This window comes from Saccopteryx bilineata, chromosome 11, assembly GCF_036850765.1.
Source record: "Saccopteryx bilineata isolate mSacBil1 chromosome 11, mSacBil1_pri_phased_curated, whole genome shotgun sequence".
In the NCBI taxonomy this organism is placed as follows: domain Eukaryota; kingdom Metazoa; phylum Chordata; class Mammalia; order Chiroptera; family Emballonuridae; genus Saccopteryx; species Saccopteryx bilineata.
In genome coordinates, this window is record NC_089500.1 from 2432117 (window position 1) to 2447083 (window position 14967).

Genomic DNA, 14967 nt, shown 5'->3' on the forward strand with positions numbered 1-14967 from the left:
GAAATGTTTTCAGCGAAATTAAAGCAAATGCCATGCAGAGTGCATGAAACACCATAATAGATTATGCTCAAACGAAGTCTGTCTGGAAATGCCGGATTCTTTACCAGGCAGAAATCTATTAAGGTAATACACCGTATTAACATATCAAATGAGCCTATCCCCGTGATCATCTTGAGAGATGCAGGGAGAGTGTCTGATAAAATAATGACATTAATACATTTAATCCAAGCATGCCCGGCACTCATCTGAGCCTTTACATGTATCAATTCAATTAGTCTTCCTAACAACCCCCAGGAGATAGTGACTTCTATCACGTACCTCATTTTACAGCTGAAAACACAAAGGCACACACACACACACACACACACACGCACACGCACACAGTGGGGGTCACTTGCCCAAGGTCAAGCATAAACAAATGGCAGGGATTGGGTTTCCAATCAGGCTCTACATTAGCGACAGCAAATATTTCAATAAATCCACGCGGAAGTATGCACAAAAGCAGTCGCCGAATGATGGGAGATGTGGTTCAGAATGACACTTGTGGTTTGGCTGGTAAGTTCATTCTCTGATCCCCACAGAGCTTTGTCAGGACGTTTCAATCAGTTGTGGGACTGAATGAATACATTTCTCCTTTCCACTGACAGAAGAGTAGGCTTCTAGGACCAAATAGGATTAAATGATAATACACTTAAACATCCTCAACAATAATATTCTTTTAGCTTATTTCACCATACTGTGTCACCTTGTTTCCATAAAGGAGTGTTTCCAACTTCAATGGAGCATGACACTGATATCCTGCTTACTCCCCATGAAACTAACTGGGCAGGTCCCATAGCACTCTCAACCTAAAGGGCCCGAAATTAGGCCTGTGAGCTGTTCATTTAAAAGGATAAAGAAAGGACAAAAATAATCACAAATTTATTTGTATGTCTTGAGCATTGCTGTGATCTTCATGTCCAAAATAATAATAATAATAATAATATCTAATTTTAGTGCCTGTAGCTCCTTCTTTACTAGATAAATCGGATCCCAAATTTTATCTTACAGAATTGACATTGGAGAGGTGCTCAAAAATATTTCTGGAATGAACAAGTTGTCAAAGGAAGTGTTTCCAGCTCCTTCTGGACTTACCTTTTGCTTTTTGGCCTCTATTTCACAGCTGCTGTCCTGACTTGACCACATTTCCCCGGAGTCTCCAGACCTATGTCTCCTGTTTCCATTTGCATGGGGTACTTAATTCTTGCCTTTGTTTTTTTGCCATTTCTGCTGTTCCTCTCACTGTGTCTGTCACATGCACTGCTCCAAGCAACAGAGCTCATTGGCATGAGCTGAGGTCAGAGTCTGCCCACTGAGTGGCCAGCAGGAACATGGGGACAACCCCACAGGATTTGATTGTGGTTTGGGCTGCACTGTTCCAAAACCACCAATCTGATCCCAGGGCTAAGCTCTAGTTTAATCAACACTTTGAAAATAAAACAGCTGCATAATAATAATGTCATGTTGACCAAATCCTCAAAGACATGGTGGACTTGTTCACTGCCCCATGGACTGGACTCAGGTAGGGATTTCCGGCTTATGTCAGCCAAGTGATCAGCTTGGCAGTGCCCACTTTACACCTCGGCGAGCCGTCCTGCCAGCCACCCTCCTTGCTCTGTGACAATCCCATTGGCAAAAAGGAGTTTGTGTATGCCCAAGTCTCATTTCATTAACATGTGGCCATTAGCATCCATGATGAACTTCCAGGTGTTCATTCTCTGAGTGTAAAGAACACATGTAAGGCTGATGGCTACAGGGACCACCGATGCACATGGCAGAGAGACAGGACAATCATGGAGTGGCCGATACTATCCAAAGAAAGCCAAACACTCAGGCATTGTGGGCAAGGGACAAAAAGCTGTGCACACGACGGACCCAAGCCAGAAGTGTGGATGGGTGATGCCAGACCCTTTCGTGGGAGCCTCTGCCTGACCCATTGCGTGCACTATGCTTGAGAAAACTGGCACCTTCTGCAGTCTAAGCTGGGGATGATGGAAGAGAGATGGGTACATTGAAAAAGATGAGAATAAACCAGGTGATGCCAGTCTGTGGTGCACGTACCCTCTCGAACTCAGGAACTCCCATCTGATGGAGAAGCCACGCTTCCCAGCTTCCATGGAATGATTATGCAATTCGATTGCTGGCTTTTTTGCCTCTTTCCTCACACTGTTCCTTACAGACACGGTTAATCTTTATTGTCTGAACCGCAAAGGTTATATATGACCTACACAGCTCCTAAAGCAATAAAATCATTCAAAAGGAAAGCTAACTATCTCTGCTTCACTTCTCCATTTCCTTCCCCGAACCCTTCGCTCCGCCACTGCCAGCATTGCTGTCTGGCATGGTCCTCCGCGATCCTCTCAGGTAAATGTGAACTTCTCCAAAAAATGTGGGATCGTATCATTTGCTAATTCCACTTAAAAACACGTGACCTGGCATCATGGTAGCTCCTTCTGCAATGGTTGCACGGCGCTCTGTAGTGTGTCCGACTCGGACACAATACACGTAACTGGTTTCCATTAATAAAACTGTAACACGGTGATTTCCAACCGGTGCCACAGGCATTTTTAAAACATGCAATACCTGACTATTTAGTCAGGGGCACAGATCTCTTTTCCTTAAAATTGTCAAAAAAAGACCAGTCAACGCAATACCTGTCCAGTGTGAATGAGTCAAAATCACACCTATTATTTTTTTTATTGTCAGATTGGCAAAATACATGTTTCTTTGTTTTTTGGTGTGTCGCAGAATTTTAGTAATCAGGCGTGCCGTGAGAGGAAAGGGGTTAAAAATCACGGCTGTGGCACAATGCATTTTTAAACATTTCTCTTTTGATTTGTGTCTTTTTTTTTTCTAACAGAAATAATGTTGTCCTCAATCATTTTAGGAATACGTCCATAGGTGCTAATGCTATTACCTGTTTTCCTGTAGGATTCCTGGAATGGAATTGCCAAGCTCAAGAGTGTCGATATTTTTAATTTTAAGACGTACTCCCCTAACCTCTTTTGGGAATGTCTGTCCCTCCGTCATAGTGCCAACCCCTCCCGGCTGTCCGAGAGCGCCCTCTTTCTTGCCCTGAACAGCGTCAGAAGTTAGCGTTTTCCCTCAATAATTTCGTGCTGGTCAGATTTCAGGATGGCTTTAATTTCCACTTTCCTGACTCTCGGGAAAATTTACATTTTTCTATATGTTTATTGGCCCTCATGAATTGCCTGCTTACATGAACAGTTTCTTTAGATTATTTGTAATGTGTAAATCAATGTCAGGACATTCTTAGAGATGGGGATGTCCACCTTTTTTGTTAGAAACACCTTCAGCCTTCTAATTCTCTTGATCTCTGTTTATCATTCTTCATTGCACAGCAGGGGTTTATCTCTCTATGATGGAAAATTCCAAGTTATTCTTTTGTTTTTTTCTCTCACACACATTAAGTATTTAATTTACATGCTCTTTCTCACCACCTTAGTTTGCCAAAGGCTGACTGGTATTTTAAAGGACATAAAGTTGTCATTGTTCTCTAAAGCCTTAGGTAGATTCAGATGGCTGAGGAATGAGTCTCATCTATTTTAGTTGGGTTTATTTTCCGTTTCTCATTTCACAGCCTTTATGTATCAAATCTGCCAAGTCTATGAGGATGATTGTTTGGGAAAAAGTTCATCTGGAAAGTGAAAATAGACTAGAACATACAGAAGGTAAACTTTTCAGTTTCCCACTGAGTGAGGTAATTTTGAATCTGGGTCCCTGTTGCCTTGCACTTGACTTCCACTTCCGGGACAAAATCGTTAGAGTGCCCTGCGAGCCTCATTTCTCCAAAATCTGGCAGAAATCTATTCTCTTTCTCCTCCAGCTGCAGAGTCTCAGAAACATGGGCCCATGGAATGGGAGTCGCTGGGAGGAAACTGTGATTGACATAATTAGCAGAAGAATGACAATGTGTTGAGGGGGGAAGTGGAATGCTATTCTGTATAATATGAGGAAAATTTTCGTTTCTGTTGAGAGGAATGTATGTATATTCAACCTTGGTAGTGTTAAATAATTTAAATGTGATTTTGGTATGAATAGTAACAGTTATTTTATAACTATTGCTAATTATAGAAAGCACACTAGGATTCTTATATTTTCTTCTCAAGTGGCCCAGGTATCACACTGAAAGGTAGTGGAAAAGGTTGATAGGTAGGTAGATAGATAGATAGATAAAGATTAAAACAGTAAAGAAAAAGGAAATTATAAAACTCCTCTCTTTAAGACTGGCCTGATAAATTTCTGCCCATTCATATAAATGGTATAGCAATTTACCAAAAGCAAACCTCTTCACACACAAAGCTAGTTAAAATGAAATTAGTGGAAATAATGACAAGTTCATCAAAGAGACCATGGACTGAGTCAGAGATGCTGCTCCTGTTAGGATGACTTGGCCCACAGGGGCCACAGAACTGGAACGAGGAACGGACAGGGCTGGGCGTGTGGGTTCCCAGGTTCCTTCACAGGCATCCTGGGTCCTCACAGCCCTGCTCTGCGTGATTGCCCAGTGTGACTTCCCATCACCTCTCTCTGAACAGGTGGCCCTTGGCATGTTGTTTATTTTGATATTCCCAAATAAATACTTTTGTAGAATTTTTCTATCTTAAAAGTTAGAAACAGCCTCACCTAAAGACTATGGTTAACATGGAAGACTTCTAATCACTTTGAAATAAAACACTATCTACATGATGAGCCAATTGATTATTGTCCCTTCCCAGATGACGCGGTCCTCATGAGCAGCTGTTAGCGTTCCAGCTTTACGTCCCCCCTCCCCCGGTAGATTTTATTTCCCCTTCCTATTCTCATTATAATTATTTATGTTTATTTGTATCGTTTTTGCTTAATTACGTGTTGTGTTTCATAGATCTCGTGCTATTTCTGAAAAATGGCATTTAATGAAGTTAAAGTAAACAGGTAACTGTCAAGAAGAAATGACAGTCTGTTAATTTATGTGAAGTCATTGCCACCCAGATGTTCTAGGGAAACACTTCAGTCAGAAATAAAGAATTCTATGAACGCAATACTGTTGGGTTGCATGTTGTGATGAAAATAGGTTTTTTCGGGGCTTCTGGAGGTCAGTCTAGACCCCAGGAAGTCCGGGGCAGGAGTGGCAGGTGCAGGAGCCTTGAACCAGGTGGGTCCCTTAGGGGCTGGTGAGTCCAGGCAGGGGAATGTGGACAGGGGAGAGGGACCACTAGCTCGTCAGCCCTGCTCCCAGCATTGGTAAGGCTCAGCGTCTGTGAAGATCTGACCTGATACACGTAGTTGCTGTCCTACACAGAGAGCTTTCAGATTCCAGACTCTTGTAGACCTAGAGTGGACTCTATTTTTATCATCAGCAACTGGTATTTGTCTAACACGTACAGTGCATGCACAGCGTGGGAAAGAGGACAGACCCTGACTGCTGGCCTTTACTCCTTTGTAAATGGCACGTCACACTTCTGCATTGCTATGTCCTTGCTGAGTTCATGATTATAAAGTTTATTGTCCTTGTCAAATTTCTTCTGGTGTTAGCTGTACATTCTTCCTCTCAGATTATTCCTGGTAAGTTCATAACAAAATTCAGAAACCAATAGGTGGACCTCAAATTTGCAGTTCTGGTTGTAGGATTCGAATAGTTCAGTTAGCACCACTCCTAAGGGATTTTAACTCATTCCATTGTAACTAGAATCTTGGTTTCTTTGAAAAAAGAAAAATGCCAACAAAAAAAACAACAACAAAACAATAAATGAAACTTGCATTTTTGGTAAGAAGGTAAGTAGGCCGAGAACAATCGGTGACTTCCACTGCTTCTTCCACTCACAGTGTCTAGAGATTTGCTAATGAAGACCTGGTCATCACCACCAGAACTTGACAAATGAGTCAGTTTTTAATGGTCAGATGTAGAGTTCTTGATTGTTACTGTGCATTTTCTATGGCATTCCAATCTTCTGCATGCAAGGTCATTTACAGGTGGGCTTGAAAGACGGCCCACACTCACTAATAAGAAACATACAGCTACGTGTACTCTTGTCTTACGTTTACTCAGACTCTTTCTCTCTTTCTTTCTTTCTCTCTCTCTCTTTCTTTCTCTCTCTCTCTTTCTTTCTTTCTCTCTCTCTCTCTTTCTTTCTTTTTATAAATTATTCTTTCAAATACAATGGTGCCACTCTTCCAGTACAGAGATTTTTGGACCCTCACTGAAGTGATTGAGCAAGGCCTCGTTCTGTTGGAATGTCCCAGGCCTTCATATCAGGTTCCACAGCGTATGTATACCATGAGGAAAGGGTTGCGGCACATCTATATGCAAATGGTCACATCAGCAGCCTCTCTTGTCGAGATTGGTCATGTCACAATTATTAGCACAAGTCCCACTTTGCTGCTGGGAGTTTTACATTCATGACAGCTACGTGAAGATGAATTCTCTTTTCCCTTTCTCTCTCTCTCTCTCTCTCTCTCTCTCTCTCTCTCTCTCTCTCTTTTTCTCCAGGCATATGGTTTACCTTGGTCCAGCAGATGAGCCATTATAGACTAACTTACCCTCACAAGAAGATGAGGTACGATGGTAACAATGCCACTCAGTGATGAATATTTTAGAAGACATTTAAAGAAAGGTGCCTTGGAAGGAAAACCCAGAGCTGCTTGCTCCTGGCCAGCCAGCATGCCTTACCTCTTTGGTGGTGTCTCTCTCTGCCTGAGGTGACACACTGATAACTCTGAGATCAACAATGTCTAAGTCCCACACCGACACAGGAGGTGGCTGCCATGGGCAGAGCCTGCGTAGACCAGCAGTTGGTTGTTCCCTTCTAGGTGGTAATGACAGAGAGCAGGGGAGATGTAGCACCTGGTGTGTTTCCTCCCACAGTTCATACAGAAATAGTTCTTTAAATGAGCGTCACCTGTGACCTTAGCATCATTACTGAGCAATTGCATATCCCAGGGACAACATGGGTGAAGAGCAGAACGAGTTTCAAAGACGACACTTAGTTTCCTTGTGAATTTTTCTTCATTTCTACACACTTTGTTTATTTAAGCAGATTGATAGGACTATACATATTTTATAGATAGGTCTGTACACAATAAAATGCTTCTTTATTTCAAATTGATATGATTCTGGGTTCTTCTTGGCCCCTGACTTGAACACTACCTTTTCTAGATGTTTTCTTGGGTCCAAATGTGAACTTATTATTGATACTAGTCTTCTGTCTTTCTTTTTTTAAGCATCCATTTTTCTCTTTTACCCTTTGTCTAAGTGATATTGCTTTGAATTTGTCTCAGCCTAGTTTCCTAACTTAACCCACAGTTAGAAAGACATTGTGTTTTATGGAGCAGTATATATTTACGTGTAAAATAAAACTAAATTGAAGTTCACTTACCGTAAATATGATATAATATATTCTGACAGTTTCTATTCTATTCTGTCATCTCTCTTACTATTCTTTACTGTTCTGTTTTCTAACAAGAAAGAATTAGTCTCAACCCACAACCCACATTGTTGTGTTCAAAGCCCACTCTCGAGCTTATGGGGAGGAAGAAGAGGCAGAGGACACTGTGATGTTCCTGGGCTAGGGCTTCCAAAACCACAGCCACACAATAACATCTGTTGTTGGCATGTGGGTGGCAACATGTTTTAAGTAATCAAAGTCAAGAAGAGGGTTGAGGGAAATTACTTAGAGACTTCTGGCAAAAGGGCCATTTTCTCTCAAGTATTACAATAACAGACAGGGTTTGAAAGATTCTAAATATGGTAAAGATGGATGAACTCTTGATAGGGGATTGACATCTCACTGTTAATCAGCCACCTTTGTCTTGAGAGTGTGTGTGGTGATGGGATGATATCTGAACTATGACCTCAAGGAGTGGGCTAAGACTGAGTAAGACAGTTTCGATTTGAATCCTGACTCCACCACATACTGGATGTGTGACTTTGGCAAGTTTATCTGGATTTTCAGAGGGAGTATGGATTTTTCTGGATGTGACTGTCCCTTAGGGGTGGTGCCAGGAAATGCCAGCATCTCCTCAGGGAAAATACACTTGCTCAGTTCTAGATAGTTCTTTCTGGCCCTCATTCTACATTGATCACAGATTTTTTTACTCTGACCTCTAACAACCCAGATTCATCATAATTTAGTGAACTTTAGAGATCACCTGGCCAAATTTCGATTTTAGAGTTCAGTAAGCTGATTTTGTTGCTAAGTAGACTGAGGTTAAGTAACTTTCTCATTGGGAAGTTCCATTTTTAACCTCATGTACTAGGTATAAAAATATAGATTTCTTAGCATAAGAAAAACTAAGGGTTGAAATTTTCACAAAGTTCCCAATTAATATGATGGCTTCTGAATGTCCAATTTATTTTGCCATTCTACTGCGTAAGTTTTCCATATTTGGAAATTCCTCTTACGGTTCCCTCCTTGATGATCATGACCATCACTCTTTTCTATGTATAATTATTTTTTCTTCCAGATTCATATCTCAATTAAAGTGATTTGAAAAAAGATTGCAAAGAATTACTATCAACCAAATGAGACAATGTAATATGTAGTGAAAATATAGACAAAGAAGTTATACTGGATGTTGCTTTTTATCTAACCCTCTAAGGAAATCTGCTCTTACTATTTGAACACATTTTTCTTTCTATTTAATGGGCACCTTCTTGTACCGCTTTATATTTTTAGGTAACTGAAATTTCTATGGCCTTCCATTCTAGATTCTAAGGAAATTGTTTTCATTAGCCTAGGAAGACCAATCTGAGGATGGATTATGCTCTACTGTCTAAAACATTTTATTCCCAAATGTTGGTGAGGACCAAGCATTCTTAGTTCATAAAGCAGAAGAGACCAAGGAACAAATGAGCATGAAAACAAAAAGCTAAATGCCTGTCAGAATGGGGTTGGATTCACATCTTAGGCAAATACACAGAAAAGGAAGTCTACCTGAGGAAACAGCTGTCAGAACATCTTGACAGCAGGTGAATGGAAGTTTTATCAAGTGCTCACAGATAATCCACACATGTTCTACAACAAAATCGATGCCTTGGATTCACAAACTAGAACTACCTGAGCAAGACTAAAACTTGCCACGTTTTACTGTGGCTGGACCGTAACCCCCTTTGTGTATACATCAACAGTGTCATCTCCCTTTCTTCCCGTCCTTGGGCATGCATCCTTAATCCCTTCTGTCCAAAAACTAAAGTTTGGTTTGTTATTCACTAGTGCTTCTTGACCTGGGTGTGATTTGTTATGGCTAATAGACTATACTGGAGACACTAGGGTCATATACTTTGTGTAGCTTTATTGTTGTTACTGTTGTCATTGTTTTAGTTCTTTCCTTCCTGGATTGGAAATAAAGATAATGGCTTCTACTTTAAAAAAAATTCCTTCCACCATCTTATTTGTTGAGAAATAAACATGATCATCAATAATAAGTGACCTTGAATTAGCCACAAGTTTCTGACCTCACCAGTCCTTTAATACTTGGCAGTTCTTTTATGGTCAATTAAAAAAAAATACTAGCCTTTAAGATGTAATGTCTCATTTTGTTAACTGGGGTGGGAGGTAGAAGCAAAGAACAAGCTTAGGCTCCTGAAGTTTATGTCGAACGAAAAGGAAGCATGAGAATCTCTCTTCTTCTTTGTCTTGTATTAGCATGTTTACATTTAAAGATGTTTATGCATAAATTACCTTTCTAGCTACAAATCCAGTGTAAAGAGCACTATTATAGGATTTGTTTATCTAATTCATCCTATGACCCTCAGGAAACCAATGTATTTCATAAGCTTTCTCTGCAAAATCGGATGCAAGCCTAAAGGTCATGTCAACCAATGCCTGACTCTCAACATCCACAAATTTCGTCTTACTGCTCGGTTTACCTTTTCCTTTCTTTCTTCTATTTAGGTTAGGATCAATCAACTAAGATGGTTGAAATCTACTTGATAGTTGTTTTATTTTAATACTCAATCACTAGTTTCTGAGAACTTGCTTCTTTTGTGTTGAGCTTTTAGACTTTTTGTTCAGGCAGATGTTGTTATTTGCTAAGTGACTACAAATGGAAATCATGAAAAGTGCTTAATAATGTTAGTTCTACTTCTCTATGAATCAGTACCCCATCCACCGTTGTCAATATTTGTCTTCAACACTAATGGATGAGGGTTGTATGGTGCGCCCAAAGGAGAAGGATGTTCGACTTGTGTGCGCGATCTCCCCTCTTTCACCGCACTGTTTCTCAGCTGGCAATGAATGTTTTGTTTTTTTGGGTGTTTTTTTTTTTTTTTTACTGAACTCTGACTTTCTATGGCCAGGCCTTTGGGTAGATTAGCCCTTTCCTCAGACTCTGAGGTGACCTGCTGCCAATAACACTTCAGACCTTGTCGAAGGACTGGCTTCCTCGAACGGAGAAATATGACCGTTGGCTCAGAAAGGAGAGTGCTCTGTTGTTAGCACGGGCACCAAGGGAGTCAGAGCAGCATCAAAGTGCAGTACTTCTAAGTCACCCCTCAGAGTTAGGCTTTGGACAAGGTGTAGAACAAATCATTTATAAACACAGAGGATTATTGAGATATGTCGCTCTGTCGATGAAAATGTATTTATCGATTCTGAAGTCCATTCTGGGCCACTGGTAGAAACAGACATCCAAATGTCTTTCAATTGTTACTCAGATTTGGTATTGAAAGCCTCACCCTAACTATTGACTTGTATATTTGGATGTTAATGGTGAAGAGTTAGAGGAAGCGACTAGCCCTGGTCTCATCATCCTAAAATGCTGAAAACCTGGACTTGTTGGTGTTCTAATGGTGCCTCTCTGCCCGCGTCCAATCTGCTCCTCGTCTGGGGATGCTCATCCTTGCCCCTCCAAACCGCTTTCTTCTGCTTTCGCCAGAATCTCTGGGTCTCTACCAAGTGCTTCTAGCTTCTCTGCCCAGATCTCCTGCGCTCCAGGGAACCCACACCCCCTTGATGCTCCGTGGGGCTGGGGTCCTACGGAATCCAACGTCAGGCACCATCTGCTCTCCAGAGCCGAAAACAGGAGCATCTGAGAAGACATCAGGTGTCGTGAACGATATTCCTCCAAGACTGTCCGGTGGAAAGCGCCTGTAAGGCGGTCCAGAGCCCTGTTCTGTGTCACCCTTAGGCTGCCGGATGCAAAGCTGTCGTTTAGGTTAGTACGGTCCATTCCCAGTAAAACGGATCCTGGGAACCTTTCCCGTACTTCAGTCATGGAACAAGAGAAACAATTGTAATGACGTACGCCTCAAAAGCATGAAGCAAATTATAAAAACATGGATCTGGAAGAGGCTTTCCCATTTTAGAGGGAAAAAAATGTCATGTGCGCCCAAAGGAGAAGGGTGCTTGACCTGTGTGTACGATTTCCCCCCTTTCACCGCTCTGTTTCTCAGCCGGCAATGAATCTTTTGGTTGTTTTTTGTTTTTTTACTAAAATCTGACTTTCTATGGTCAGGACTTTGGGTAAACTAGCCCTTTCCTATTGCAACAGCTGGCTCTCATTTTTGCTCGACACGCTATGTTCACGCAAGTAGAGCACTCTCACAACCATGGTTAATGGTGAGAGCAAGGGCTCATTCTATCTTGGGGGGCTTTTATCTCCACCCCTGGCCCCCCACCAACATTTACGGGCTGGAGAAGACTATGTGGACAATATGTACTTGTTAAGAATGCGACCACCGAAATGATTGAAGTTATGTTTATTCAGATGATTTACGTAATTGCTTGTCATTAATGTTGGGTTTATGTTATGTTTGAAATAAAAAGTAATAAAATAAAATTAAAAAGCTCCCCTCCCTCACTTACAGGGCTAAGTGCTCACGATATTTCAGTTTCTTTTTAATTGCTCCATTTCCTCCTGACTTTTATTAGGAAAGGAAAAGGCACCCAGCTGCAGGAGAACAACACCTGCTTCCCTGCACACTCAGGACCTCTTCCAGTAGAGCACCATCCCGAGCGAAGCCTGTGCATCAAGTTTCAGTGCAATGTGCTGTTGGCTGTGCGTCTCTCCAGGTCAAATGCAGGGCCACACGCGGAATCCCAGGTCTAGGAGCCAGGGGACTGCCTTCACCGTCACCACAGAGCCTGACAATCGTTCAGCTTTATTCCACACAGTTTTTGCATAGAAGATAGTAACACAAAATAACCTACCATCTGTTTTTGTCACTAGAGTCACTCATGTCTACATCCTCATTTCCTGGACCCTGCCTTCCCACGGTGTAAGGTCCCCATCCTTCCCCAGCCGAGAGTGCATGTGACCTGTCCCTCGTGATTGTGCTTTCTCCAGGAGGGGCAAGGGCTGGACCTTGCTGGTCACATACTGTTTGTTATGTTAGAGGCTGTGTCTTTGCCTCTAAGATGGGCATGTTCAGAAGCTCTGCATTCCGAGGGTTAGGGGACTCTGTGGACACAGGATTTCCAAACACACCCATGCATCTTTTCTGTCTGATCTGAAGCTCAAGGTCCTGCTCTCTCCCGGTCAGGGCCCTGACTCAGACCCAGGAGATCTGCCTGGCTTGGAGTTCTGTTTTCTCTGGACTCCTCTCCCAGATCCTCAGCGTCTCTACCCAGCAGCGGCAGGACACGAGAGTCTTCTGAGGCTGCCAAGGAGGCCTCTTGCTTTTTGCACAGAGCCTTAATTGCCCTCAGACTCTTAGTGTCATTTTCCAGGTACCCACTACACCCAGCTATACCTGTCCGGTTCCCCTGCCCTAACCTTCACTCTTTCCCCATGTTTATCAAGTACGCGGTGGGCTTGCCCAACCTTTGCGTTTCCTTCACCCGCGACAGCTTTCCACTCACCACCACCTGTGCCCAGGCTGCCCCGGAGTCAGATTTGAGGTTCTCATGGCCAGCCCCTTGGGCTAGCAGACACACTGGCTCAGAAAACTGCTCAAAGCCTCTCTAACCTGGAGGCTGGTAGCAGGAAGTAGTTCATTACAGGTGTCCCAGGGCCTGTGTCTGTGGGGAAGGGAGGAGGCAGGTTGAGGACTGGGCCATCAGGCTGCCAGGCACTCTCTACAAAGTCTCAGACAGTCTGTGGGTGTTGCTGAGGACTGGGCAGCTCCCGCCAGGGGTCCCAGGTGAGGCAAGGAGGCCGGACCTTTGTCCCTCTGCAGATGCCAGAGATGGAGCAAAGCCTCAAGCTTCAGGCAAGCCACTTCTTCTCAGCTGATGGCACTTTTTGGAGACGGCTGTCAGTGGCAGCCCTCCAAGTGGCTCAGGAAGGCAATGCCTCCTCCAGGAAGGGACTTCGGCAGCAGTGACAGCAGGCAAAGCAGACGCAGGGCCACAGCTGACTGCCAGCCGTGAACCAGTCAGGCTTCCATCACAGAGAAGCCAGGGAATCGCCGGCCGACTGGAACAGAGGCGGAGGGAGGGGCGCCCAGACTGCGGGAAATCTAGACACTAGGATGTGGAGCTCTCCGCAGCACATTTGTGTCATTTGAAATGCCCACCAGGAAAGAGAAAATGAATGGGGAGTTTATAATACAGGGCGAGGGAGGCCCAGGATGGTGGGGTGACGTGAAGAGTCCACAGTACCAGGTGTTGTGGATTGAATTGTGTTCTCTCCTCCAAATTACAGTGATGCCCTAACCGCCAAGAACTCAGAATGTGACCTTATTTGGAAACAGGATTATTGCAGATATCATTAGTTAAAATGAAGGAATATAAGAGTAGGATGGGACCCTAGACAATATGACCAGTGTCCTTGCAAGAAGACGACCATGTGACATCAGAGGCACACAGAGAGAACGCCACACGAGGGTGACAGGAGAGATTGGAGGGATGCTCCTGAGAGCCAGAGGTCGCCACAGTGACACCAAGGATGCCGGTGACACCAAGAGCTGGAAAGGAAGGAGGACCCCTCCCCAGAGGTGTCAGAGGGAACGTGGCCTGGCTATCAACTTGATTTCAGACTCCTGGTCCCCAGAACAGTGACACCAACCGGCTCAGTTGTCTGACACCACCCTGCCTGGGGCACTGTGCGGTGGCAGCCCTAGGAAGGAACACAGAAAACCACCAGGGTGGCCCAGCAAGAGATGGGTCCCCAGCTCAGGAGCAGGCAAAGGGACTCATGGAGTCAGAGGCTGGCTGTCACAGAGAGTCAGGGAGTCCCGGCCGGGGGACCACGTGGAAGAGCCACAGCAGTGCCCACAGCCTGAGAAGCCATGGGAGGCACTAGCGAGCAGGAGGCCACCCGGGAAAACATGGGGGCCCGTGGGTTTGTTTTTTAAAAAATCTATCTGACAGGCTAATCAGAAAGTCAATAGGTATCAATCAGGCGGTGTAAATGGATTGGAAAAGCAGCCCTCTGTTCCGTTTCCTGAGAGCCGCCCTATCGCATCTGTGATCCAACAGGCCCGAGCTGACATTTATTCCTTTCCTTTTAAAATGGAGCCTATATCTACTTAAAACAATATTAGTCTTGGCATCGCTTAGCTCTTGTGTACGTTCTTGTCAAATATGTGAGGGAGACAGAGTGCGCCTTTGGCTCAGACTGCAACTGATTTATGTGACAAAAATCCGTATCTGCCAATGTGTGCCAGAGGAATGCTACAAGCTTGACTCACTCCACGCAATTTATAAACACATTTAAATGAAAAAGAAAGTGCTTCCCTTGGACTCCGCGTAGTGAATAGATTTGTGTCTGAATTTAGAAGACAGGAAACAGCTCACCCCAAGGAACAGCACTGAAGAGCAGGCCTGGCATCCCCTTTTCCCAGGGTTATCAAAGAACTTGTCTCTGGTTTTAAGGTATGCAAATTAGAGACACCTATTAAACTATGTTTTTTTTAAATAATGGGGGCACAAAACGATGCAATCTGCAGTTCAAATGACATGGGGATGTTCAGCTGCTGAAACTCATGGACTCTTATTGATCAGTGTCACCCCCTGAAATGTAATTTTTAGATAAAAAACAATAACA